The sequence below is a fragment of the Balaenoptera physalus genome (genome assembly GCF_965194825.1).
Source record: "Balaenoptera physalus genome assembly, chromosome: 15".
Classification (NCBI taxonomy): Eukaryota; Metazoa; Chordata; class Mammalia; order Artiodactyla; family Balaenopteridae; genus Balaenoptera; species Balaenoptera physalus.
In genome coordinates, this window is record NC_138894.1 from 71,137,814 (window position 1) to 71,164,118 (window position 26,305).

The 26,305-nt window shown below is 38.9% G+C and overlaps 1 long non-coding RNA gene across 3 annotated transcripts in view; it reads left to right on the plus strand.

The window, feature by feature from the left end:
* Positions 1–25,644, plus strand: part of LOC309643871 — a 44,401-nt gene extending 18,757 nt beyond the window's left edge. The window contains exons 1-4 of one of the 3 annotated variants that reach the window (XR_014254115.1): positions 69–461; positions 1,656–1,938; positions 22,584–22,945; positions 23,105–25,644. This is a non-coding gene — a long non-coding RNA (uncharacterized lncRNA). Of the gene's footprint in view, positions 1–68; positions 1,939–22,583; positions 22,946–23,104 lie in introns of those variants that run through there. The other 2 variants (XR_014254113.1, XR_014254114.1) reach the window with 2 other exon arrangements.
* The last annotated feature ends 661 nt before the right edge of the window (positions 25,645–26,305 follow it).

Here is a 26,305-nt window from a genome sequence, read left to right on the forward strand (position 1 = left end):
AGTTGGTAGAACTCTTTCTCAGGTGTCCCTACATTCACTTTCATTGCAACCTTTCTCTTACCTTCTTCTCTTCTACCTCTCTGCCAAATGTGACTTAGGAAAATCACGCTCTATTTAGGAACCAAAAAAAAGCTCCTAATTATGGCTACACCCTGAAGAGCAACGCTAGAGGTACTCGGTCCTAAGGACGGGGAAAAAAGGAGAATCCAAAGTTTAGAAGTTAAAATTAGACACAAATGAAAAGGCCTTCTCCACCTAGGAGTCACGCAGATAATAAGGCCGTCTCCTGAGAAAAGAATTCCATCTATTTCCTCATTCTTCTCCGGTGAAGTTGCTTTCCTACTGACATTAGCAAACAAAATAAATACAATTTATCTTTTATGCTTGTCCCGGCATCTGATAGAACACCTGGCACTTCCTAGATTCTCTATCAGTGCTTTTGCTTTGGGTAGATGGAGATTGTAAGTTGATTCAATATATTATTTTTCTGTTTGGGTTAATTATTCATGCATTATTAACGTATAAATGTAATGTAGTTATTAACATAGTATTAGTGCATGGTATAATGTATTAATGTAGAAACGATACATTAATAGTTATACTTTATTGTAAATGCATTGGAATAGTTTAATAATTAATACACATTTATAATAAATTATAATGATTTAAGGATAAAGATCTAATGTAATACGTTGTGAATACATTGTAAATACACTGTAATGATTTCATTGTAAGTATATGAGATATGATATTTTAGGTGCACATACCAGTGACTCTACAACTTTGCTTCTATGGGAAAAATGAAAAGTTTATTCAGAGGGCCAAGAACATTCTTAAAAACAAGCTTTTGGAACACTTCCAATCTGTATATCATGCAATGGATGGTCATTATTTATATTTTAAATGTCTTTAACTTTTATTTTGATTTTTAGAATTTTCTGATTGCTTTAAATCTAGCTCCATAACCAAACCTTCATGGAATAAGAAATGAACCCAAAATATGATCATTTCAGTTGGCTGTGACTCCTTGCCAGGACTTCAGAAGCCCTTGTTTCCAAGTCTCTGCCATTGGCGGGGCCTTAAGAACCTACAGTGTCTTTTAGTTTTATCCACTTCCATCAGTTCTATTTTTGTATCTCCATACTTAGCACACAGAACTATCTTTGTCACTCCAGCTGACTGGCATGAGAGTCCCCAGGGCATAGTAGTTATACAAGATTATTGAAGCATACTTCCTACCCTTCAAATAAGACAATGCAGACTGCAGAAAAGACATCAGAAATGGTCACAATGGTAGAAGTGTGTGTGTGTGTGTGTGTGTGTGTGTGTGAATTGCTAAAGATTTCTTTCTTTGTACTAAGTTTTATGCATTATTAAGAGCACAACATCTATAATGCTTTCTAGAAGTTCATTTTAGGCTGTGTAATATCTGTTCCCATGTCTAAATTCACTTGGAAACATCATGATAAAATAAAGTTTCTTATAATCATATAACCCAGATTTCAAAAATTGAGAGTTTTTTAAAACCTCTATTACCCTTATTCTCAACTGAAGAATCCATCATTACTCGCAGCATTCCAATTGATCCAACGAACAGTTGGACTGTTCTAAGAGGCCAAAACTTACAAACTGCCAATCCTTTGCTTGCCTTTCAGTGATTCAGCTTTATTTGATACATGTAAGAGTGGCCTGCTGAGTACATCAGAAAGAAGAGTGTGAGTCCTGAACAGACAGCAGAATCTCACAGCCCAAACTCCACATGCCATTCATGTAACCGCGTAGCACTGCAGCTCTGCTGTTGAGGTTTGCACTGCCCACTCCAGTAGCCACTAGGCACCTCAAGCCACTGAGCACATGAAATGAGGCCCGTCTGAACCGAGGTATGTAGCAGGCATAAAATACACACTGGATTTCAAAGACTTGGTACCAAAGAAGAAGGTAAGATATCTCATTAACAATCTTTTATATTGATTGCATGTCGAAATGATAATGTTTTGGATATATTGGGTTCAACAAACGAGATTCTTAAAACTAATTTTTACCTGTCTCTTTAATTCCTTAATGTGGCCACTAGAAAATATAAAATGACATATGTGGCTCAATTTGTGGCTCACTTTATATTTCTAGTGGACAGTGCTTGGTCTAGAGGCCTCCACAATAAATTGCATGACCAGTAATTAGTCTTTCAGATTGGAAGTCAGAGCCGCTGCAGAATTTTACTCCAAATCAGGCTAATCAGAGGAGAATATGACCAGGAGTAAAGATTAAAGCAGCCCCTACATGTTTAGTTTTCCCAACCAAAGCATTTTAATGATACCCATCAGGACAGTTAAGTCATGTCTAAGGACACAAGCCACTGGTTGAGATACTGATAAATGTCACTGAAGTGCACATAGTACCTGCCTTACTTAGCTCTTTCCCAGTTGATAACACATCCTTCATTTTCATCTCAATCGTTGTTAACTGTACTCATTTCATAGCACGGAAACTTTTAAGATTCTGTGTACGGGCAACAGGGGGCTAGTTATTATTATAGCAGCATTATAACTGGACATGTCGTGCACATGGAGAAGTTCACACTGACACTGAATATTAACATACATAAAAATTCAGTCCCAAATCACTGATGTGGGATTACCAGATTACTGAATTAAAAACACATTGGGGGTCACTACTGCCAGCAAAGAGTTGTGTAACTGCTGGTAAAAACAATAGTGATTTCAGGAGTAGATTGAAAACAAAACAAAACAAGAATATCTTTGTAATGTTCTGAAATTGTTGCACTAATAGAACTAAGAAGGCTCCAATGCGTTTCCCAGTCTGATTTGCTGACCATCTTGTCTGCCCATAATTGTTTTCTGCCATTCATTTCCTCCAATTGTCAATTATTGCTAAAACAATTATGAAAAAAACAAGTGTCTGTCTTTGTTTCCTGTTGCCCATGAATACAGTGAAGTCATAGACCAGACTAGTGCATCATAATCTTTTCCATTACAATGAATTATGCTGTCACAAACAGGATACAGTGCTTTACTGGGCAAAGAAGCCTAAGTGGGGCTGAATTAGCACAAACCTGATTGTCAGCCATGACAGCAAGAAACTAGAGCACTGGGACTTAGTTTTCCACTTTTTCAAAACATACTGGTTTTTGTACCTGATCATAAAAGTACATGGATAGACCTAGAGACTGTCATACAGAGTGACGTAAGTCAAAAAGAGAAAAACAAATATTGTATAATTTTGCTTATATGTGGAATCTAGAAAAATGGTACAGATAAACTTATTGGCAAAGCAGAAATAGAGACACAGTTGTAGAGAACAAACTTATGGATACCAAGGGGGTGGGGAGTGGGATGAATTGGGAGACTGGGATTGACATATATGCACTACTATGTATAAAATAGATAACTAATGTGAACCTACTGTATAGCACAGGGAAATCTACTCGATGCTCAGTGATGACCTAAATGGAAAGGAAATCTAAAAAAGAGGGGATATATGTATATGTATAACTGATTCACTTTGCAGTACAACAGAAACTAACACAACATTGTAAAGCAACTATACTCCAATAAAAATTTAAAAAATAAAATAAAATAAAAAATAAAAGTAGTACATGCTATCCCAGAGACAAAGTAGAAAATAAAAATCACCTTTACCTCACTGACCAGAGGTTCTTATTGTTAACATTTTGGTGTAGGAATTTTTAGTTCTTAACTCTTTTTCATATATACATTTATAATTTTTAAGAAAATGGGATCACACCATGTATATAATTTTTTGTCTTCTCTTTTTCACCTAACATTACTACAAAGAGTTTCCAATGCCATTAAATATTTTAATGTAATTTAATGGCTATTTGTAATTCCATATTGTGGAATATTATTTGACAATTTCCTTATATTGTATATTTGTCCAAAATTTGTCTGTTTCAAATAGATAAACTTTCTTTTACATACATTTTTGCCTCAATCTATGAATATTTCCTTAGGATATATTCCTAAAAGATAGACTATTTACTTTTTTATGTATATATATATATATTTTTTAATTTATTTATTTTATTTATTTATTTTTGGCTGTGTTGGGTCTTCGTTGCTGCGCGTGGGCTTTCTCTAGTTGCGGTGAGCGGGGGCTACTCTTTGTTGCGATGCGCGGGCTTCTCATTGTGGTGGCTTCTCGTTGCGGAGCGTGGGCTCTAGGTGCGCAGGCTTCAGTAGTTGCAGCACGCGGGCTCAACAGTTGTGGCAAACGGGCTCTAGAGCCCAGGCTCAGTAGTTGTGGCACACAGGCTTAGTTGCTCCGCAGCATGTGGGATCTTCCCGGACCAGGGATCGAACCCGTGTCCCCTGCATTGGCAGGCGGATTCTCAACCACTGCACCACCAGGGAAGCCCCAGACTATTTACATTTTAGTAGAAAAAATATTGTGTATTTTGAAATAAATATTTAGAATAAAATGTCTAGGAAATATTCTTAACAATCAAGGCACAGATGTGCATTAAAAATTTAATAACCAAGCTTGATATATGTACCTTCCTAACAGGATAAACAAGTGAAATACTTTCAATGATTACAAAGTTTAAGATAAATCTAAAACGGGTCTATCCGAAATGCCCTTTGGGCCAACCAGCTGTAAAAGTCTAAGTAATTCCACGAAGTCCTTTTCCAGAATCTGTTAGCACAACTAGCCTCCAAACATTTTAGGAGCCCACAGATGATTCTGCAGTGATTCTGTGACCTCTTAGTTTCCTAAAGAGCTTGCTTCTAGTGGCTGCCTGCGCTGTCCCTGACCTGGGCTGAGCATTGTTACCTGGTTCTGCCACTAGAGGGCAGCCAAGGACAGGGAGAGGTGTTTAACACCCTTCTTGGTCCTGTTTCCTCTTCGGTATGGTATAATCTTTATTTCATAAGATAACCGAGGAGAAATCTAAAAATGAGGCACTGAAGGGAAAAACAATTTAGGTAATAAATATACAAATAAGTAAAATCAATAAGAAAATCTCTGTGTACAAACTATTCCCGTTTCCTCAGAGAGATTAACCAAAAGGTGCAGAATTCTGAGGGCTACCGCAGTGAGGAGCAAAGACCAGGCGTCTGGTTAAAAATTGGGTTACAGCATGAACAATTGTGCCTTTAGATCTTTGCAGATGGAGAAAGTGAGTCCACAGCAGATACATACTCCACGGGAATGAGTGGGTACATGGCTTTGAGCTCATGCACACCTGGCTTCCATTTTCTGTCTCTAGGTAATCAAGGACAAGTCACTTAACCTCTCTGAGCCTTAGTTTTCTCATTTATACAATGTGGCTAGCAATGGAACCTGCCCATAGGTGGTTTTGAGCACTAAATAAGAGAATGTATATTAAAAAGCTTGGCATATAGAAAATTCTCCATCAATGTTGGCCATTGTTATTACTTCCAGCCCTCACCTTTCTCCTAAGCTGTTTCCCATTTCCAGCTGTCCACTTACTATTTCTACTTGATGATCCCATCATCACCTCAAATTTAATATGTCTGAAAATAAAATCCTTGCTTCCCTCACTAACTCCCTGACCTGCTTCTATCTCTTTGGCTATTTCTTTGAATGGACTCTAAGTAAAACGTAATATCCTCTCTAACACTTCTTCTCCTCCTAAAACCATATCCAGTTAGTTTGCAAAACATGTGGGATTTGTCCTCTAATGTGTCTCCAATCTGGTTGGTTTCTTTCTCTCTGTTGTCACCAGCACCCAGACCTTGGTGACCTACTCTTTGCCCCAGCAGGTCCTGCCTTGAATGGGCAGATCTTATTGATGTCATTTCCCTTCTCAAAATCCTCAGTGACTCCCCAGTGTCTTCAAATTAGATTCTAAATTCCTTAGTCTGGCATTATTGTCCCACTGCAGTCTGACTTCAACCTCCTCCAGATGCTTTCCTCTTGTTCCGTATGGGCATTGCCCCTGCTCCTATCAAGCTGGTTGACACAGAGTTCCCTGGTAGGGTTGCCAGTAGGAAATAAAAAACACAGGACACTCAGTTAAACGTGCATCAGATAAACAACAAATATATTTTGTATAAGTATGTCTCATACAATACGCCTCATACACACCAGTGAAATAGGACATACTCTTACTAGAAAAAGTATATGTTGTTTATCTGCAATTCATATTTCAGTGGGAATCCTGTATTTCATCCAGCAACCCAAGTATCAATACATTCCTATCTCTTCCCATGCACACAGCTCCGTTCTTGTCTTGGATGCTCTTATCTCTTGCCATACCCATCAGATCTCCCTCTGCCCTTCAAGGCTCAGCTCAACCTCATCCCTCCATGAAGCCTGCCTGGATCAGGCCTTCCTTATCTGTTCTTATTATCTACATCATTCATTTGGTTCCATATATAGGATGCCTTGTGTTCTGTATAATTCCCACTCTCCAAGTAAATGTTGAGTTTATCAAAGGTAGAGAATGTATTATAAGTAGGAGAACTTAACAAATATGCTTTGGTGGTGTGGTGCTGTGCTGACCTGTAATATAGGATGTGAGGGGATGAGAGCACAGGAGAAAGAGAACATCCAGAGGCCGCTAATCTGGATTTAAGGTGCTCATAGACCCACGAAAATCAATTTGCAACTCCCCCTCCTTCCATAGCATCAGGCCAGGTGGGTATGGCTGCCTGGCCTTGGCATGCTTCTCCCTACACCCCCCTTCAATACATCCTACAAGTTGTGGATTACATTTGGTGACTAAATTTCTTAAAACTCCACTCTATCTGAAGAGTAATCTGATTTCACTTATATTTCTATGTGAGAGTCGGGGTGGCTGTACTCTGCAACCTGTAAACACATAGTGATTATAGGAGTTATGCAGGAAATGAAGAAATAAATGACTATTTAATTAATAGAGAAGCTAAAAAAATTGGCAATTTTTTTTTCAGAATTAGCTAACTCTAATAATGTACCATATTCTCAGGAGCTTGAGAATACATCAAGAAAGCTATGAAACTATTAAGCCATTCCCAAGAAATCTATTTTAAATAACTGGCATTTCATGGATACATTTATAAGCATCTATGGGCAACCAGAAACCAATGACCAACAACAAGACTTTTAAAAATGAAAAAATACATATTCTTAGAATTAAATACATAACTCATTATTTTATCTATTATTTAAACCTTCAATGGTGTTTAAAACATTTTTATTCTCATCATGTAAACATATGAATGTGTCAAGTGAGAATGTTGTTTTGAAATTATAAGAGGAAAGGTTCAACATGAACAGAAATCAGGATCACTGTAAGCAATGTCCCTATTGCTAGACCCACGTGGAGTAGCAATTAATTTGGTTACCTCAGACTTTTCTTTGTGGAAATAATAAAATGGATTCAGAACTTTGCAGCACTGGAATGTCCTGGAAACAAGGGCTAAGAGTTTGTTTTATTTGTTTCTTCAGACCCATCATATTTGTCCAGATTAATTTTATTTCACTCTATTTTTTACAACTTAATTTTAACTAAGAAATATTGCTCTTTCTACTCAAGAATATTATACTTTGCTGTTTCCATGGAATGAATTATAATTTTCTAATCAGAAGAAAATAACCCTTAAATTCTTCCATGAAAGAGAACAGCCAATGCGATCCACATTGAGACAGAACTGAGCCTTGGCCTCCTGCACTAGTTGCAATCTGGCTGGCTCAGCTTCTCTGGCTTCCAGCTTTGCTATCTTCTTAAGACAGATTCTAAACATACCAGTCTCAAACTGGGATAAGCCAAAATAACAGCAACACATTTCCTTTGGCTCTTCCTTTTCAATAAACCACCAGAACCTTATTCCTTTGTTTGACATCATGGTAACATTAATCAAGTTTCTCCAGGACACAAATGTGGATATTATCAGCGGTGAATGCAAATATGGTGCATCATCTAAACAAATGTACTTGTTTGATGGCAAAGAATGTTAAAAGAAGTTGGAATGTCCCTAGGAGCTTTCCAAGTTTTCGTGGGCAGCATCAACTGCTCTTGGATTTAATCCATTCCCTTTCGACCTTTCCACTTCCAAACCCAGGGACATTTTTTCAGGTCACTCAGAAAATATATGTTGAATGAATGTTTTGAAATAATAACTTAAATGTAAATAATTATTGTGAACAGTTTCTATCACTGGAGCTGTTAAGTGCTGTTTTTTGTACTCCTAGAGGGTTTTTCTTGGTCTGAAAATGAACGTTCAGGAGAAGATCTGTATTAAAAAAAATTTAATCTTCACATAATTTTATACAAAATTTAATTTTTAGTTAAAATAACTTTTCTAAAATAGACCACTTTTGCTTGAGGGCCTCTCTATTAAATGTATTCTAAACCAGTATTGATCCCCCCAAAATGGTATATGGATCACTCGTCAGCACTTTGAAAAGGGCAGAAAAACAGACAAATATCAAGAAATTATTTTTCAAAAATGATCTTCAATGAAATTATGTATACTGTTTAATCCCCTGGTGATAATGAAACCAAAGAAAACTTAGTGGCGATAAAGCTATCTTAAGGAAACAACTACTTTAAAAACATTATTGTTAAAAACCGAAGATGTCACAAGTGAGGCTGATTTCCACATGTTTTCAGAGATATAAGCAAAGCTTATGAGCTCTTCATGAGTGTCCGCCCTCAAATTATACACACCGTCTGGGGCTAATATCCACAGTGCATAATGTGCACGTAGACACAACAACAGACGGTGTTGAAAAGGACACTTACCTTAACTCGCAGGTGTGGAATCATTTCAAGCTCATCCCTCTGTTGAATCCTCTCTTTCCTTCTGCTTCACCAACCCCTAACAAGTTTCTCTTCCACGTATCTAAACACCTAGAGATTCCTGTTCTCTCTTCTAAAATGCTGCATTCACCTCCATTGCCCAAATCCAGTTCAAAAATGGGGAGAGTAAAAAATTCGAATTTGCAAGCTGTTTACGCCTGACGACGACAGTGAAGCTGCTAAGCTTTGAGCTCTCTGAATTAAAGGTTGTTTGGCTAAATGGCAGGCACACTTCCTCCTATTCTTTCTGAACTTAGTTTTCCTGCCTCCAGCGGAGCTTTTTCCTTTCCTGGGCTATAAATAGGCTGGTCGTAAGAGTCCGGAGGAAAGAAGAAGGCAGGAAATACATTTGATTTCAAAAAGCAGTCTTAGGGGTGTGTGTGTGTGTGTGTGTGTGTGTGTTTCTTTCAAGTGAACACCAATAAACAAGTTAAGGAAAATTCAGCTTTGGTGTGTGCACCATAGTCAATATTTTCTTTGATTTCCTATAACCTCAGTTTGGCTATAAGCTGTCATTTCTCATAAGCAAAGCTTGGGTTTAGAGATGTATTATTTTCTATAGAACATAAAAAAATCTACATCTAAGCCTTCATTTTTCAAAGGATTGCCAAATGAATAAAAATTTCCGGGGGAACTGAGGAAAGGGGCAGACAAGAGGGGTTACCGTAGTTGTTTCTTTTCATTCAAAAGGAGGTGAAGCAGTACTTTTTTTTTTTTTAATAAATTTATTTATTTATTTATTATTTATGGCTGTGTTGGGTCTTCGTTTCTGTGCGAGGGCTTTCTCCGGTTGTGGCAAGCGGGGGCCACTCTTCATCGCGGTGCGTGGGCCTCTCACTATCGTGGCCTCTCTTGTTGCGGAGCACAGGATCCAGACGCGCAGGCTCAGTAGTTGTGGCTCACGGGCCCAGTTGCTCCGCGGCATGTGGGATCTTCCCAGACCAGGGCTCGAACCCGTGTCTCCTGCATTGGCAGGCAGATTCTCAACCACTGCGCCACCAGGGAAGCCCGAAGCAGTACTTTTTGACGCAAGATTCAACAAAAGGAAAATATCAGGTGAACAAGAAAAGCAGATACTTTTGCTTGGATGAAAGTATGACGTCGAATTTTAAGCCAGTCAGCTATTTGCACTAAATTAATAGATTGTCCACAGTCTTGCTACTCAAAGTTGTTTAACTTCTCTCATAATTATATGCAACACAAAGTAAAATAAAAATTAGACGTCAGTTTTCACATGTCAGAATGGCAGATCAAAATTTTGGATATTGTCTGCTACCATTGAAGTGTGGAGAAATAAGCATCCGTATAATAGTAGATGGGAGTGTAAACTGGCATAGACTATTTGACAGAGGGCAATTCTCAACCTCTTTCAAAATGTTAAGTGCACATACGCTAACAAGATACTTAAACAAGCTTGATTCTGCAAAGCGGGAGTGGAGATCTAGAAAGGGGGAACAGTTTAGTTTCTGATATACATTTTTTAAAAAATTTATTTATTTATGTATTTATTTTTGGCTGTTTTGTGTCTTCGTTTCTGTGCGAGGGTTTTCTCCAGTTGCGGCGAGCGGGGGCCACTCTTCATCGTGGTGCGCGGGCCTCTCATTATCGCGCCCTCTCTTGTTGCGGAGCACAGGCTCCAGTCGCGCAGGCTCAGTAGTTGTGGCTCACGGGCCTAGTTACTCCGCGGTATGTGGGATCTTCCCAGACCAGGGCTCGAACCCATGTCCCCTGCATTAGCAAGCAGATTCTCAACCACTGCGCCACCAGGGAAGCCCTCTGATATACATATTTTGTGCTCTTTTAACTTTTATACTGTGTATGCCATGCTTTAAAAACTTATTAAAAAGTAGAATTTTTAAAACTGTTATTACTTAGGTAATAAATAATAACATAGGGTTCATAGGATTCTCTTATCTATTTATTATCCATCATCTATCTGTCAATCATTATACACTTACCGTCTCAACAAGCTTTTCTTTTCATTGGTTTGCATTGGGTAACACTTTAAGCAGCAGCACTGGAATACCCAGGAATCCCTTGGCGGGGGAGGGCTGAGTACTGAGAGCGCTGTCCGCAGATCCATAGCGTCAGTAGCCCTTTGATCAGAGTCTCCAGGGCAGGGCCCAGCAATCTGTATTTTAACTCCAGATGGTTCTCATGCTTACGAAAGTATGAGAAGCACCAGCCTAGAGAATTATTTTGTTTGTTTGTTTATTAGTATCCCACCCTCTAAAAAGAATTTGAGAGTACAGCTGGGTGACAAGGGTTAATAATACCATACTGCATATTTGAAAGTTACTAAGAGAGGAAATCTTAAAAGTCCTCATCACAAGAAAGAAAATTTTCTGTAACTATGAATGGTGGAGATGTTAACTAGACTTATGGTGGTGATCATTTCGCAATATACACAAATATCAAACCATTAGGTAGTACACCTGAAACTAATATCATGTTATATGTCAATTATACCTCAATTAAAATAAGTTAAAAATGAATGAAAATAAAAGGGCTTGAGACAAGTGATTTAATCTTATGGAAAAATAAGGATAACTTTAAACACCTAATGCCAGTGACTCCTATTTAGAAGGCTAGAAGAGTTCTTACACATAAAGGTTAAAAAGACATACTAATTTCCCAGTTACTTTGGAGGAAGCTATCTAAAGCAAGGCAAAAGCAGTGGAAAGAGCAATCTGATGGTATTTAAGGGAGAGGCAAAAGCACTCTCTCATCTGGGGTTAATCATAATTAAAATGGATGAATTCAAAGCAGAGTTTACTAATGTGGATGTTTGAAAATCGTTGTTACCTGAAATAAAACAAAACAAAGAAAATATGAAGAAATTAAAAGAAAAGTCTCTAAATGCAGACAAAATATTCCACTCCCTATTTTTGTTTAGTAATTTGATGATGGTTTTCTGAGCCAGCCGTTTTTTGTCTATTCGTAGCCTTAATGCAAAGCCCTATCTTTGAGAAACAATAGGTTGAACAATGAGCGCAGCCCCAGCTGGTGAGGGAAAAGCAACAGTATCTGCATCCCAGGCACAGATGGGGAGGAAAAGATTTCTTTTAAAAAAAAGAGAGAGAGAGAGAAAGGAATGAATGACCTCGTTGTAATAGCAGAAAGGAAGAAGGAAGTCCACGGTGGTCAGGATATAACAGCTGCAGTGTACTGAAGTGGCTAAAAGGTACATGAGTTGACTTTGGCAGAAAAATGACTGGCAACGGGGTAATAAGTTTCTGGGAGCAAACCATCCTCCCATGTGAGAAGAATGAACTCTTCTAAGAAACTCCGAGTACAATTACCAGGCTTTCATTGTTCTCTGGAAACTTTCCTTCTCTTTTTGTGGGGAAATATTTTACTTCTCAAAAAGAACAACTTCATAGAGCTCCCCATATAGCCCATCTCTAGGAATGAAGCATTAAAACATTTATGGAAACAGAAAGGCTCTGTACTCTTAATCTAAAATTAACGATAGACTCTCTTAAAAGGCATTAGGGGAAAAAGTCAAAGGCCTCGCAAGGAAACGTAATGTGCAAATTTCTTCAACTGCTTTGGTTTTGCAAGTGGAGGAAAATACATTTTTTTATTGCAGTCATCTACAAAGAATTTCAATGTATACAATATAAAGGAAACCCAAGCAAAAGTCCTCAAGGAAAATGTGAAAGAAGTCTGCATATTATTTCTCAAATGACCTGAATGCACTGCATGTATCTGAGCCTGTATGCCTTGCAGGTATTTTTTTAAAAAAGCCTATCTTCGTTCACAAAGTGCAGAAGTTCTAAGTGTTACCAAATTGTGGGGAACTGTGTTCCTTTGACTTGAATTGTTGTATCATACTAATAAAAATAAATCAGAGCTGCTGGAATGAGTAATCAAAAGGACAAGTAAAGGATGGGTCTCTAAATTTTAGCAGGAACATTGAAAAGCTGGTTGAAAGTCAGGAAGGAGTTCTACGTTATAAAAATAAAATATAAAAGTTAACAACACTTTGAAGGAATTAGAAGACTTAGTGGGATAAAGATGAACCTTTTCCATTAATTTCCATAAATTGTGTTCATCAGTAGTTTATTTTTTACTTAGCCTAATAATGTTAAAGTTACCTTGCAAAATTATAGTAATCCTGGCACAAATGAAACAGTTCACAGTATCTCTCAGCAGAAACCCAGCCTTGGTTAAAATTCAGTGGAGAAATCTAAATTAGACTGCCCTCACTGGGTTTGGCTTTGGACTGGATTGGTATTCTGTCAGTTTGCCATGCACCTAAAATAAAACAGCACTAGTTTCCATGTAATGATGATTTAAAAAAAATGATCTTGAAACTCTCCAGTTATGAATGTCTAGAGCTTATCAGTTTTGTCAAGACTAAAATCTGATGTCATAATAACTAAAGGAAATTCTAATTGGTGTTGTAGTAAAAGTTTTTCTATAAATTTTAAAACATGGGCACTTTCATTTTATTGTTTCTGTCAGTTGTGTGTTCTTTTGGGGAAAAACCTTTGGACTCAACCATAACGTGGTTTGTGGAGCTAATCACTGATGGAGGCAAGAAGAAGCAAAACCATCACTGGGAGGAAAATACGCAGAAAAGAAAACAGATCATTGTAGGGACAGTGCATGGCACACTTCTGAAGACAGAGGAAGATTGCCATGGGCTTCAAGAGCACTGGTGCCCAAATATTACATCTTTGTGCAACATTTGGAAAGAAGAAGGGAAGGAATTAGGGGAGAGAACATGGCAGTGAAATTGATTTACCTATCTAAGGTAAAATTTATTGCTTTGGCAGACACTCTAGTCTAGTGAAGGCCAAGTGGTAGGTTGGTTGTTGATTTAATAGTTCATACAGGTTCCTTGCTTATACAATAGATTAGTTTGAATTCATAACAGAGTCAATATACTCCATAATCCCCTGAAACATATGACTATACAATTAATGAAAAAAGTATAAACTGAGTTTATATTGATGTTGTCAAGGTGAACGCAATCACAAGGTCTAGAATCCTAACATAAATTACGGGGTGCAAATTCACACCAATTAGATGCAGCAGGTTAAAATAACTGAGTCTGGATTAAAGACCTAAATGTAAGGCCAGACACTATAAAACTGTTAGAGGAAAACATAGGCAGAACACTCTATGACATAAATCACAGCAAGATCCTTTTTGACACACATCCTAGAGAAATGGAAATAAAAACAAAAATAAACAAATGAGACCTAATGAAACTTAAAAGCTTTTGCACAGCAAAGGAAACCATAAACAAGACGAAAAGACAATGGGAGAAAATATTTTCAAACACATCAATGGACAAAGGATTAATCTCCAAAATTTACAAGCAGCTCATGCAGCTCAATATCAAAAAAACAAACAACCTAATCCAAAAATGGGCAGAAGACGTAAATAGACATTTCTCCAAAGAAGATATACAGATTGCCAACGAACACATGAAAGGATGCTCAACATCACTAATCATTAGAGAAATGCAAATCAAAACTATAATGAGGTATCACCTCACACCAGTCAGAATGGCCATCATCAAAAAATCTACAGACAATAAATGCTGGAGAGGGTGTGAAGAAAAGGGAACCCTCTTTCACTGTTGGTGAGAATGTAAATTGATACAGCTACTATGGAGAACAGTATGGAGGCTCCTTAAAAAACTAAAAATAGAACTACCATACGACCCAGCAATCCCACTACTGGGCATATACCCTGAGAAAACCGTAATTCAAAAAGAGTCATGTACCACAATGTTCATTGCAGCTCTATTCACAATAGCCAGGACATGGAAGCAACCTAAGTGTCCATCGACAGATGAATGGATAAAGAAGATGTGGCACATATATACAATGGAATATCACTCAGCCATAAAAAGAAACAAAATTGAGTTATTTGTAGTGAGGTGGATGGACCTAGAGTCTGTCATACAGAGTGAAGTAAGTCAGAAAGAGAAAAACAAATACCATATGCTAACACATATATATGGAATCTAAAAAAAAAGGTCCTGAAGAACCCAGGAGCAGGACAGGAATAAAGAAGCAGACATAGGGAATGGACTTGAGGGCACAGGGAGGTGGAAGGGTAAGGTGGGACAAAGTGAGAGAGTGACATGGACTTATATATACTACCAAATATAAAATAGATAGCTAGTGGGAGGCAGTCGCATAGCACAGGAAGATCAGCTCAGTGCTTTGTGACCACCTAGAGAGGTGGGAGGGAGACGCAAGAGGGAAGAGATATGGGGATATATGTATATGTATAACTGATTCACTTTGTTATAAAGCAGAAACTAACACACCATTGTAAAGCAATTATACTCCAATAAAGATGTTAAAAAAATAAATAAAAAAGATAAAATAAAATAACTGAGTCTTCTGTTTGTAGCCAATGTGACCCAAAGACTGTCCCTTGCTGGCTTTGAAGAAGCGAGCTGTCATGTTGTGAGCTGCCTCTGGAGAGCACCACGTGGCAAGGTACTGAAGCAGCCTCCCTCCAACAGTCAGCAAGAAACTGAGGGTTTCAATCCAGCAGCATTCAAGGACTGGACGCTGCCAACAACCACATGAGCTGGAAACAGCTCCTTCCCGAGTCAAGCCTCAGATGAGACCAAAGCCCCAGCTGATAACTTGATTGCATCCTTGTAAGACTCTGAATCAGTGGACCCAGCTACGTCATGTCTGGCCAGGCAGGCTATAGGAGAGTCTCCTATCAAGTTGGTTTATAGTCATGTGTTAGGTCATCATATACACATAACCATGTATATTGCATCACCTTTGCTGCATTCTATTAGTGAGCAGGAAGTCATAGGTCCTGCCTATACTCGGGGGGAAGGGGATAAAAGTGTGTGAATCCCAGGAGGCAGGGGATCATGGTGGCCACCCTAGAGTTTGTCTACCACAGTGGGTAACCAACCTAGAAAGAAGAAACAAGTAGACATAATACCAAGTGGATTTCTAAAGAATAGTGAGGACAGTGTTATCCACAGGCAGAACAGACAAAACAACTTCTTAATTTTTCCTCCTTCAAAGCAGTGGGAAGTGCACTGCCTCAACAGAGAAGCAGGTCATCTCTCCACCATTATACACTCTTGAGCAACTCAGTAACCTAAATGTTCTTCTGCTCCAACTCTGAGGTCCTTTCAGTCTAAGCTTCTGTGACTTTGGACCTGCCCCTTCAAGCCTTTCAAGACATTTTGGAATGTCACAAATCCTGGTTGTATTCATACAATGCATTTGGTGACCATTGTGTTACTGTTGAAACCTTAAAACGGGGGTGGGGGTGGGGAAGAGCATATATAAAAACTTAATCCCTTAGAAAAGTTAAAAGACAAATCAGTTGGGGTGTTACTATCTGATCCAATGTTTGATTTTCCACTTGAATGTTTATATTTCTAAAGTATGACATCATTCTAAAAATACATGAAGATAAAACTATTAGGCAATTCACTTTGTACAGGCAAATTTTGGGCTAAAACTATGTTCTCTGTGGGGAACAAATTACATTTCATGTTACATCCAAGTAATATTGAGTGTATCAAAAATTACTTTGGCAGTATAAATTCACAGATTCTCAGGGTTAGATAGAGCCTTCACAGACATTTATCTAAACATCCATCTAATGGGCAAAAATCCTCCAGAACATGAAGAACAAATTGTCTTATTAATTTCTAAGTAAAAAGACTGTCATTGCACATCCTTGTGATATCATAAATGTAAATGACTATTAAAATAAAATTATGAATTTAATCTGGATGAGGCAACTCCAAATTGCTTTGCTCACTAGATAAATGACACTTTTTTTTCTTCAGACAAAAAATTAAATTCTAAAGTATATGGTATTTAAAAGTATATTCACAGTTATTCTTGTGTGGACAGACTACACGATGAAATGAACGTTATAAATGTTCTCCAATACTTCCTTGAGAACACATTGAAAGTTGCAAGTCAGGTTGAAACTAGGAATGCTTCATTTCCATCTAGAGGCTGAAGAGGGATTAAAAAGTTGAAAAAGGAAATGACATTTTTAGAGCTATATGAGATCAGAGGCTCTCAGAGTCTGGATTTCAAAACACTAAACACTAAAGCCACATTTTTGGAGATAGCATCACATTATAGCTCCCTATTATATGGCTTGCTCAAATACATATTAATGCACAATTAATTCTAAAATAAACCACATGCTACAGATTGTATTTTATTTGGACAAGTCCAGCAAAATGCTTTTTTTTTTTTTTTACTGTATTTTTTCAACCACATGGAAGTCCTTACTAAGTACAAATCTCTGAGATTGAGCCCATAGAAGAAAAAATAAAATTAAATATTTGGTCCTTGCCTTAAAAGCAGCATACCTTCTAAAGCAGAATTTCTCAAACTGTGGTTCAATGACAGCCTGTTTCAACATAACATAGTGTTTATTTAACATGCAGATTTTGGGGCCTCAGACTCAAGAGGATTTCTAATTCTGTAGGCATAGGGTAAGCCTTGGAATATGCATATATAATAAGCCTGTGATTGTTATTATATACTGAAGTTTGAGAACCCATGATCCAGGGGTCAAAACACATATTTTTAACTAATACAAGAGAGTGATCCAAAGGATCAGGTTATGTAATTACTGCATGAATTCTGACTATAGCCATAGCCAACATCAAGGTTCCATATTGGAATACATGTTATAGCATAAACTTCCCTTAAAACAAGTTCAAATTTGTTGCAAATTTAATTTGTGTCTCTCAGAAAAAATCAGGATGGAGGGACCATTTGTTTTTTTCTGGGTGCTAAAAAAATTTTTTTTTGCATTTTTTTTATTGTGGTAAAAACACCTAACATAAAATTTACAATCTTAACAAATTTTAAGTGTACAGTTCAGAAGTGTTAAGTATATTCACATTGTTGTGAAACAGATCTCCAGAACTTTTTTATCTTGCAAAACTGAACTCTATACCCTTAAAACAACAACTCCCCCTTTCCACCCTCCTCCAAGCCCTTGGTAACCACCATGCTACTTTCTGTTTCTAAGATGAAGGAGCCATTTTTAAAACACTATCCAATGACAAAGTGTCAGGTCTGAGAAAAGGAGAGCAAGGAGAGTTGAGTCTAAACACCAAAATTGGGGGTTGGATTTAAGAAATGAGATCATAAAGCAGAAGGAAGGAGCAAAGCAAAGACAGATGGATGCAGAAGCAGAGGCATTTTCCAGAATTGAGTTGATATAATTTGGCCTTCTGGTGTGGGTGTTGGAGGCCAGGGAGGTGTGCTCTCTGAAGCCAGATTAGAGCTGTAAGCCACTGTCATATCCGATAATCTTCCTACATCTTTGGTGAACAAATGACTATGATGAAAGTAGATGAGAAGGAGGTCAGAGGATGAAGACTGGGGATTATAAAGGATATTTACCACCTCCAAAATTTGCTGCAGACTTGGGAGATGGGGAGATCTGTGATAAAACCCACTGTGATAGTTTACTAGGACTGGAGTGGTTGAGGCAGGCCGTGGGGCATTGTGGGTCTCTGCTTTCTGGGCACAGATGTCATCAGAATTAAGTGTCAAAAGGCACCATTCGAAATACAGAGCCATCAGAAGTCCTGAAGGGCCATGGTTAATGCTTTGAATAGGCCAGGATCATCCAACAGGGTTGGGGAGATGGCCTGAAGGAAGTCAAGAACTTATATGAAGGTGTCCTCCAAGACATTAAACTAATCAATCTGGAGAACTAGACACCTCTTCTGCTGTGTATTGTGGGGTGGCTCTGAAGCTCATCCAAGCCATGCTCTAGGAAAGAAAGCATGGAAAAAGTAGAAAGAGCCTACACTTTGAAGCCAGACACACCCAACTTCAAATTCTACTGCCGCTTACCATCTGGATGACCTTTAAACCAGTGGTTCCCACCCTTTCTGGCACCAGGGACCGGTTTTGTGGAAGACAGTTTTTCCACAGCCGGGCGGGGGGGAAGGGAGGGGATGGTTCAGGCAGTGATGCGAGCGATGGGGAGTGATGGAGAGCAGCAGATGAAGCTTCACTTGCCTGCCCACCACTCACCTCCTGATGTGCGGCCCGGTCCCTAACAGGCCACGGATGGGGGGTTGAGGACCCCTGCTTTAAACCATCTAAATATCAATTTCCCTATCTACACCTCAACTTCTGACAATAACTACCTACTGGGCAAGGACCTGGGTCAAGTGCTGTGTAACGGGGAGATGCTCTCCTGGTGCGGAGGCACAGTTTCTCCTCTCAGTGATGAAAGCAGCCTGCTAAGAATTGGATGCGGTAAGGATCCTAAGGTCGAGAAGGAACAAGGAAGTCTGGGAGGTATATGGAAGTCTGAGAGTTCTTTGGCTAATAGGTTATTGGGATCCCTAAGTTATGGCGTGCTTTTCATAGCAGAATTGGTGGTCCAAGTCATAGCACCAAAAGGTGTCTTAAGAGGGCCATTAGCTCCCATGACATCCATTAGCCTCTACACCCAAAGTCATCCCAAATAAGCATACAAACTAAGTAAAAATAGGATGTTTGTTATGCAAAAGCAGCTTAATGACAGACTCCTTAGCTCCCCCTCCCAGCTGAATTGCTACCCGCAAGTCATGTATGGAAACTTTGATGCTGTTAGGAGCCTCTGCTTCTACTATGGCTTGAACCTGGAGGTGGGCACTGATTGCTCTGACCTCTGTGGGTGGGGCCTGGCCAGCTTCATTTTCCCAGTAGCAGATGTGTGCTGCTCAGACCAGTCCCCATATATGTGACGTGCCCCAGCACAATACACGGATGGCTATGTGCCCACCTGGAGGTGGCAGCAGAGAGTGGTGACCATAACCAGCTATTGAGGCTTGCAGTTCACCCCTGGAGTTGTGTAGGCTGAGGACGGAAACTAACTCTTCAGGCAGCCATCTCCATTTGTCTAGATTTGGGGTTGATGAATTCCAAAGGCAGCTTGCAAAATGATTCCTAATGTGTGTTGCCTATGGTCTTAGAGTAAGACACACCTGGAAAAGAGAGCTTTTTTTTTGCCTTGTGGCTCTTTCTGGCCCACCATGTTTACTGCAAGGACCAGAATTGCTTTGAGACTGAAGTTATGAGAGCACTTACTCAGTGTGTCCTCAGAATTACTACCTGAACATTGCAGAGTACTAATCCCAGTGGCCTTTTCAGCTCTAGACTGGTCCATCTTGTGGCATCTCAACATCTCCACTTGGATGTTCCTGGGCATCTCAAACTCATCATGTTCAAGATTGGATTCCATTTCTTTTTTTTCTTTTTTTTTTTTTTTTAAAGATAATCTTTAAAGACTGTTGCTTTTTTTTTTTTAATTTTTATTTATTTATTTATTTATTTATGGCTGTGTTGGGTCTTCGTTTCTGTGCGAGGGCTTTCTCCAGTTGCGGCAAGCGGGGGCCACTCTTCATCGCGGTGTGCGGGCCTCTCACTATCGTGGCCTCTCCTGTTGGGGAGCACAGGCTCCAGATGCGCAGGCTCAGTAATTGTGGCTCACGGGCCCAGCTGCTCTGCGGCATGTGGGATCTTCCCAGACCAGGGCTCGAACCCGTGTCCCCTGCATTGGCAGGCAGATTCTCAACCACTGCGCCACCACGGAAGCCCCTCCATTTCTTTTTCATTCAATTTTCCCCATGGGAAGTAGGTGAGAAGCAATAGCTTTCTTCAATGCAGCCACTGAAACCAGAAATCTGGTGTCATCCTAGAATCTTCCCTTTTTCCTCTCTCTCACTGGCTTCAAACTGCTCGGATAATCTATGTGACATATCAGTGAATAAAATGAAATTTTGTTGCCTAATTGGGAAAAAAATCAGTAAAAGGTAAATCTGGGAAAGACTTTTATTCAAATGTGTCTCTTACAAGGGAATCATGAGCACATGGCGGGCGGGGCTGGTGATTAGAAACATGGGGAGAGAATTCTGAAGATCTCTAGCTCTGATCTGCGGGAGGAGTTTGAGAACAAAAATTCAAAGAGTTGTTTGACTCCTGTTGCCTGATTCTGAAATGCAGAAGTGCCCGGGCAGGGGACCCTGTGGAGAGTACAGACGACACCATCCTGCCATCGTCCACCCCACAAGGGGCTAAACAACTGGAACAGAAGGAAGTTGTGTTTTTTTGTATTGTTTTATTTTTGTCTTAAAGAGATATCCTTCTTAATATGTGTATTAAAGTCGTGAATAAAGATGTAGAGGGTATGCAAACTTGAAAGAGATAGCAACCATACTGAATGACAGAATCAGAATCTCAAAAGATCTTGACAGCCTAAAGTAAAGGGACAAATGACAGAAAGTGAAATTAATAGGACCAAAGGTAAAATTCTGCATTGAGGTTAAAAAAACCAGTTGCACAAATTCAGAATGGGGAGACGTGGCTTAACAGGATCCCATACTTTTCAAACTTGTCATTGATGTTACATTAGTCAGCGTATGCTAATTGCTATAATTTCCAAGCCTCAGTGGTTTTAAGATATCCAAGGGAGGAAAAAGTGCCAAAGAGATGACAGTCTTGGCTCAGTCAATTGACTGCTTCTAGCAAGTCTTCAGACATTCCATTAACGTGTGCCCAGTAAGGAGATTTTCAGATAATATCTCATTTTAACTAGGTTAACGCTCATATTGGAAAAATGGTTTAAAAAGCTTTCTGCAAAAAAGTAACTGGTGAAAGAAAGATAACAGCAAAATGAACTTAAAGAAAATGGCAGAGCAAACCTTTCTACTCTGAGTACAAGTCAGCTGCATTATGGTAAAAAAAAAAAAAAAGAATGATAATGCGATTAGAACAGCAAGAAGGAGTCCCTCCAAATCTAAAATTATCAAGAAGACCATTTAAAATATGGATTTACATTGACTTACATTAATGGATGTATACATTAATGATAAAATTCTCCCTAGTTGGCTAGCATATTATGTCTTGAGATCTTATCTATTAATAATATGAATTCCAGTGATTAACCAGACATTTAAAAGCTAAGCATTCAGAACAGGAAGACAAACTTCAGCAGTTTTTTGGAGATTTTTAAAGTTATGTGGAACAAACCCAGTTCTTGACAAATCTCATAAAACCTACTGATAATTGCTTAGAAGCCTCTTTTGAGGCTTTTCACTTTACAATTAAGGAACAAAAGCCACGAACCATCAGTGTCTCTGGTTCTTCCTGCCACAGTAAAAGATGGTTGAAGTAATTATAAAACAAAAGACCAACAAACTCAAAAGCATTGCTTTGTCAGCACATTTTTGGTGAACTCACATAGAAGACATTGCTGAAGATATGAAGAAACAAATATTAGAACAGATTGGCCATGTATTTGGGTGAAAGTACAAATGTTTGTAACATGTCTCCATCTATGGTACCTGTTAGAGTCTATTTCAATAGTTACATTCCCAAAGAACTGCTTTTTTTGTGAAGCATTTAAAAAATCTTACTGAAAAATCCTACCAAAGAATATCCCAGTGACCAATGATTTCATAAATAAAAACAATATTTTTATGGGAAACCTATTGAAGTGTAACCACTGAATTCAGAGAATAAAAGGTATTCCTGCAGAGGAATAAAAGGAGTTTGGAAACCCTGACAGGGATGTTCATCTCTGTGGTGTTCATCCAATGTTTCATTCTTGGGGGAGCTAATTCAGTGAAGAAATACAGGCTAGAAGTGCCAGTGATACTACTTGATGCCACTGATGTGATTGGTTTTAATGAAGACCTTTAAACCGTAGAACTTTACAAGATTGTAAGGAGATGGTGAGTCTGCTGAGATTGAAAATCCATTTTCTTCTTCTACCTAATATCACTTCCTTCTCATCCCTTCTACAGGCATCGTTCCCCAAAACACTCCCTAATGCAGCTCCTGTGTGATGAGTCTGCTTCCCAGGAAACTCAACTTGCAACAGTGGTAGGAGTGGCCCAAGAAAACAGATGCTCACGTGGGATTCTGAAGCTGCCATCTGACTAGCCAGCTAGCAGTGAAGACCCTGATCATCAGAAGGAGGAGGGCTGCTCTATATAATGGGACAGAGAAGAATGTGACGGCATCCTCCTGGTCCACTGGAGTGCCTCTTGACATTTCCTTGCTCATCTTGATGATAAATGGATAAACACAGCAGTAATACTTAAGAAAAGCATGGAGATCAGGAGCTCAGAGGCCTCAGAAATGAAGATCTGGGTCTTGCCAACAGGTAAAGCATCTACTCGGCAAAGACGGTTTCTGAGAATGAGACAATCTAGAATGGGTAGTAGATGATGAGTATCCGTTGTGGTCCCAAGTGCTTGGGCTCCAACTGCTTACAGCCAGGGGTATAATTTATCCTGTTAACCTTCTTATCCATTTCCCCCAGGAAAAGAGATCCAACAGCATCTTGGAGGAACTCTTCCCAGAATTTATATGAAGTGGATCTGAGTAGTGCAAATGGTGGACCATAGTGGAAGCTGTGATGTGCCACTCTGTCTCCTTGAAGACTGAAGGACTTATTCCTCCAGCTATTCAGGGCACCATTGGCTGACAGTCATCAGAAATTACTATAGGCTGGAGAGTTCTGCCTTGCACAAAGTTCCCATGCTTCCTTCCCCAGGGCAGCTCAGATCTAATAACTGGTCAATGTGTAATATAAAGGCCCAAATCCCTCAGCTTATCTCAGGACATTAAAGGACATCAGAGCTTCAGGGTCCCCAGAGGGTTAGCCTAGCCTTTGCTGAGACCACACCACAGTGCAATTTCTTCTACTGCCTTCCTTCTCTCCCTTTCCACAGTGTTGATCCTGGGAGTGCGCCCTATAAAAACTTCTGCACACTGATCTCCATCCCAGAGTTTGCTTCCTGGGAACCCCACCCTACGACAAAAACATTGGGACACCTGATGAAATTTGAATATGGACTCTTTTTTAAATAATGGGGTTGTACCAATGTTAAATTTCCTGATTTTTGATCATATATTGTGTTTATATAAGAGAATGTTTTTGTTCTTAGGAAACACACTGACAAAAACAGTAATAAAGGCACACAGTATCTGCAACTTAATTTCAAATGATTTAGAAAAAAATTGTACATGGAGAGGTGGAAGATCAGACAAAAAGAAGAAAATAGGGCTAAATGGCAACAATTGGCGAATCTGGGTAAAAACTATGGAGGTTATTTATACGCTTCTTACAACTTTTCTGTAAGTTTGAATTTACATCAATATTACAAATTACCAAAGTAAAATGACCAGACCTCATACCATTCTCAGAGATTCTGATTCCCTTGGGTGTTATTATATTTCCAGCACTCAGCTCCAGTCTGTAGGTATTCAATAAATATTTACTGAGTAAATGAATGAGTTAATGAGTAACCTTGGAAGTTAAGATAATGAGTTCAGTTTTGGATATGGAGACCTTTGAGTGCCTGTGAGTCCTCTTTTGAAAGTCCACTCTAGGGACTGAATAACCTTTTGCTCAATTCTGAAGATAACAAGTGAAGATATAACTCCTGTGTCCTTTTTTGAGACCATTATTCTCCCTAGCATTTAGAAGTCTGAAGTCCCTATGAGACCTTGTGTAAACAATATCTCATCACTTTGGACCTAATTTGATTTTTAAATGACATAGTGACTGAGTATTGACCTTAAATGATGGAGAAATGGCCTGACTTCTGTGGGCATCCAAATTTCTGTATCCTGTTTTGACCACAGTACACATAATTATCTTTCCTTTTTTAATTTTTTTAGTTTTGAACTTTAGCCTAGCAAGTCGGAAGCATATCACATTAAGGTGTTCTGGTAGAAGTTAACTCCAAAAGCATGGCATTTGTAAGTGGGCAAGATGGACTAACTAATGAGTAGAAGGGAAAGAAAAAGCGGGGGTGAGGGGGGGGACTCCAAGGATTGTTACTGCCCTCCAGTGGTGGTGCTCTCAGATACAGAGGGTTCAAAGCCCATCATTAATCTCTGTTTCCCACTGCCAAGTCCCAAATGCCATTCATTCAAGCTTAGGGACTAAACTGCAATGCTAACTTGCCATGAAATTTGTATTATGGTTTTCTGATTTCAAAGTAATAACTTCAGTTACAGTCCTCTTGTGGTCCTGAAGAAGAGCATAAGCTTCCAGAGCAACCACTTTACTCTGAGAGTGTATTCAATGTGGGGAGAATCTGGCCCATCAGAGCCTTTGTCTTGATGACACCCCAAACCCCTGCCCTGTTCTCCCTAGCTCTGCCCATTTACACACCCTTACAGAGAGAGAGAACATCACTGATTCACCGTTCAGTCCCTACTGGACATTTCCAAGTCATTTGTTTAATCTGTGAGCTCCTACATTTTAACTGTGAGCTCCTATATTGACTATTTCAGGCCCAGGGAAATAAAAAAGGGAATTGGCCAAAGCCCAACTCGTTGATTTTAACCCAGCAAGAGCCTTTGCCTACTGGAGAAAAAAAAAAAAATATATCACCAAATTTAGAATAAAAGAAAAAAATTAGCCCAAGCATATCATGTAAGTTTTATATAAAGCACACTTTTTGGCCTTGACAAACACCATCCAGTTTACACAAAGCTCATAAAAGTGTTAATGTTTCCTACTTTTAAAACTCACATATAGTGTTCTCTGTGCACTAACGATGTGTCCTGTTAACCAAAGTTTGACCTTTCTGTGCTGTAAATCCAAGCCCACACACCAGCTCGTCCAATGCCATAATCTCTGGCAGTGATGTCATTCCTTGACACTAAAAACAAACACCACCCAGATCTGTTTCCTTTCTCCTGCAGGTTTGTAGTCCATTGTAGAGATGCCAATGGGTAGGGGCTCAGGAGACCACAGGGCTTTGCTTGTATCTAGTGGCTTGAGCAGCTGGCTTCCAGGGACTGGCCCAGACCAAAAACCAAAAAGAAAACAACAACAACAAAAACCCCAAACCACCTCCAGAGAATGCTGTGCAAGCTCTGCTTATATAATTCATAAGGATGTAAAGACCAAAGCGAACAGTTGGCATCCAATAAAAGGTCAATATATATTGTATTTACTGGCAGATAACTTATGCCAGTTTTACAAGGAAATTTGGTAGATGGGAATGTGGAGGAAAAAATTGAAATAGTTTTCATCTTACCTGTTTTAAAGAGATTTTTAAAGGGGTTCTGTAGATATAGTATTCAATATACAGACGTCCAGTTGAAAATCATTGGTTTTGATTATGCAAGAATATTCTATTAATCCTGAAAAAAATAAATTCACATGGTTAAAGAGAAATATATCAGTGGCATTTGGAACTGAGTAGGCTATAAAACAAAACAAATTTACTGGTAAGTGAAATCCCATATCCCACATGGAATTCTGTATAAATAGATATCAATACACTCTTCCAACAAATAATGGAAACCAAAAGTTAATAACAACATGAGATAAATTTGAATAAACTTTTACAAAAGCTAAGACAAATCAACTAGCAAAACAGAATACATAAGAACAGTTTCTTCTACAGTTGCAAAAGGAGTCAGTAAAAACTTGATACAAAACACACAGCAAGAAAATAAATGTGAAAGAATGCCCATTTCACACTCATACATATAGTAA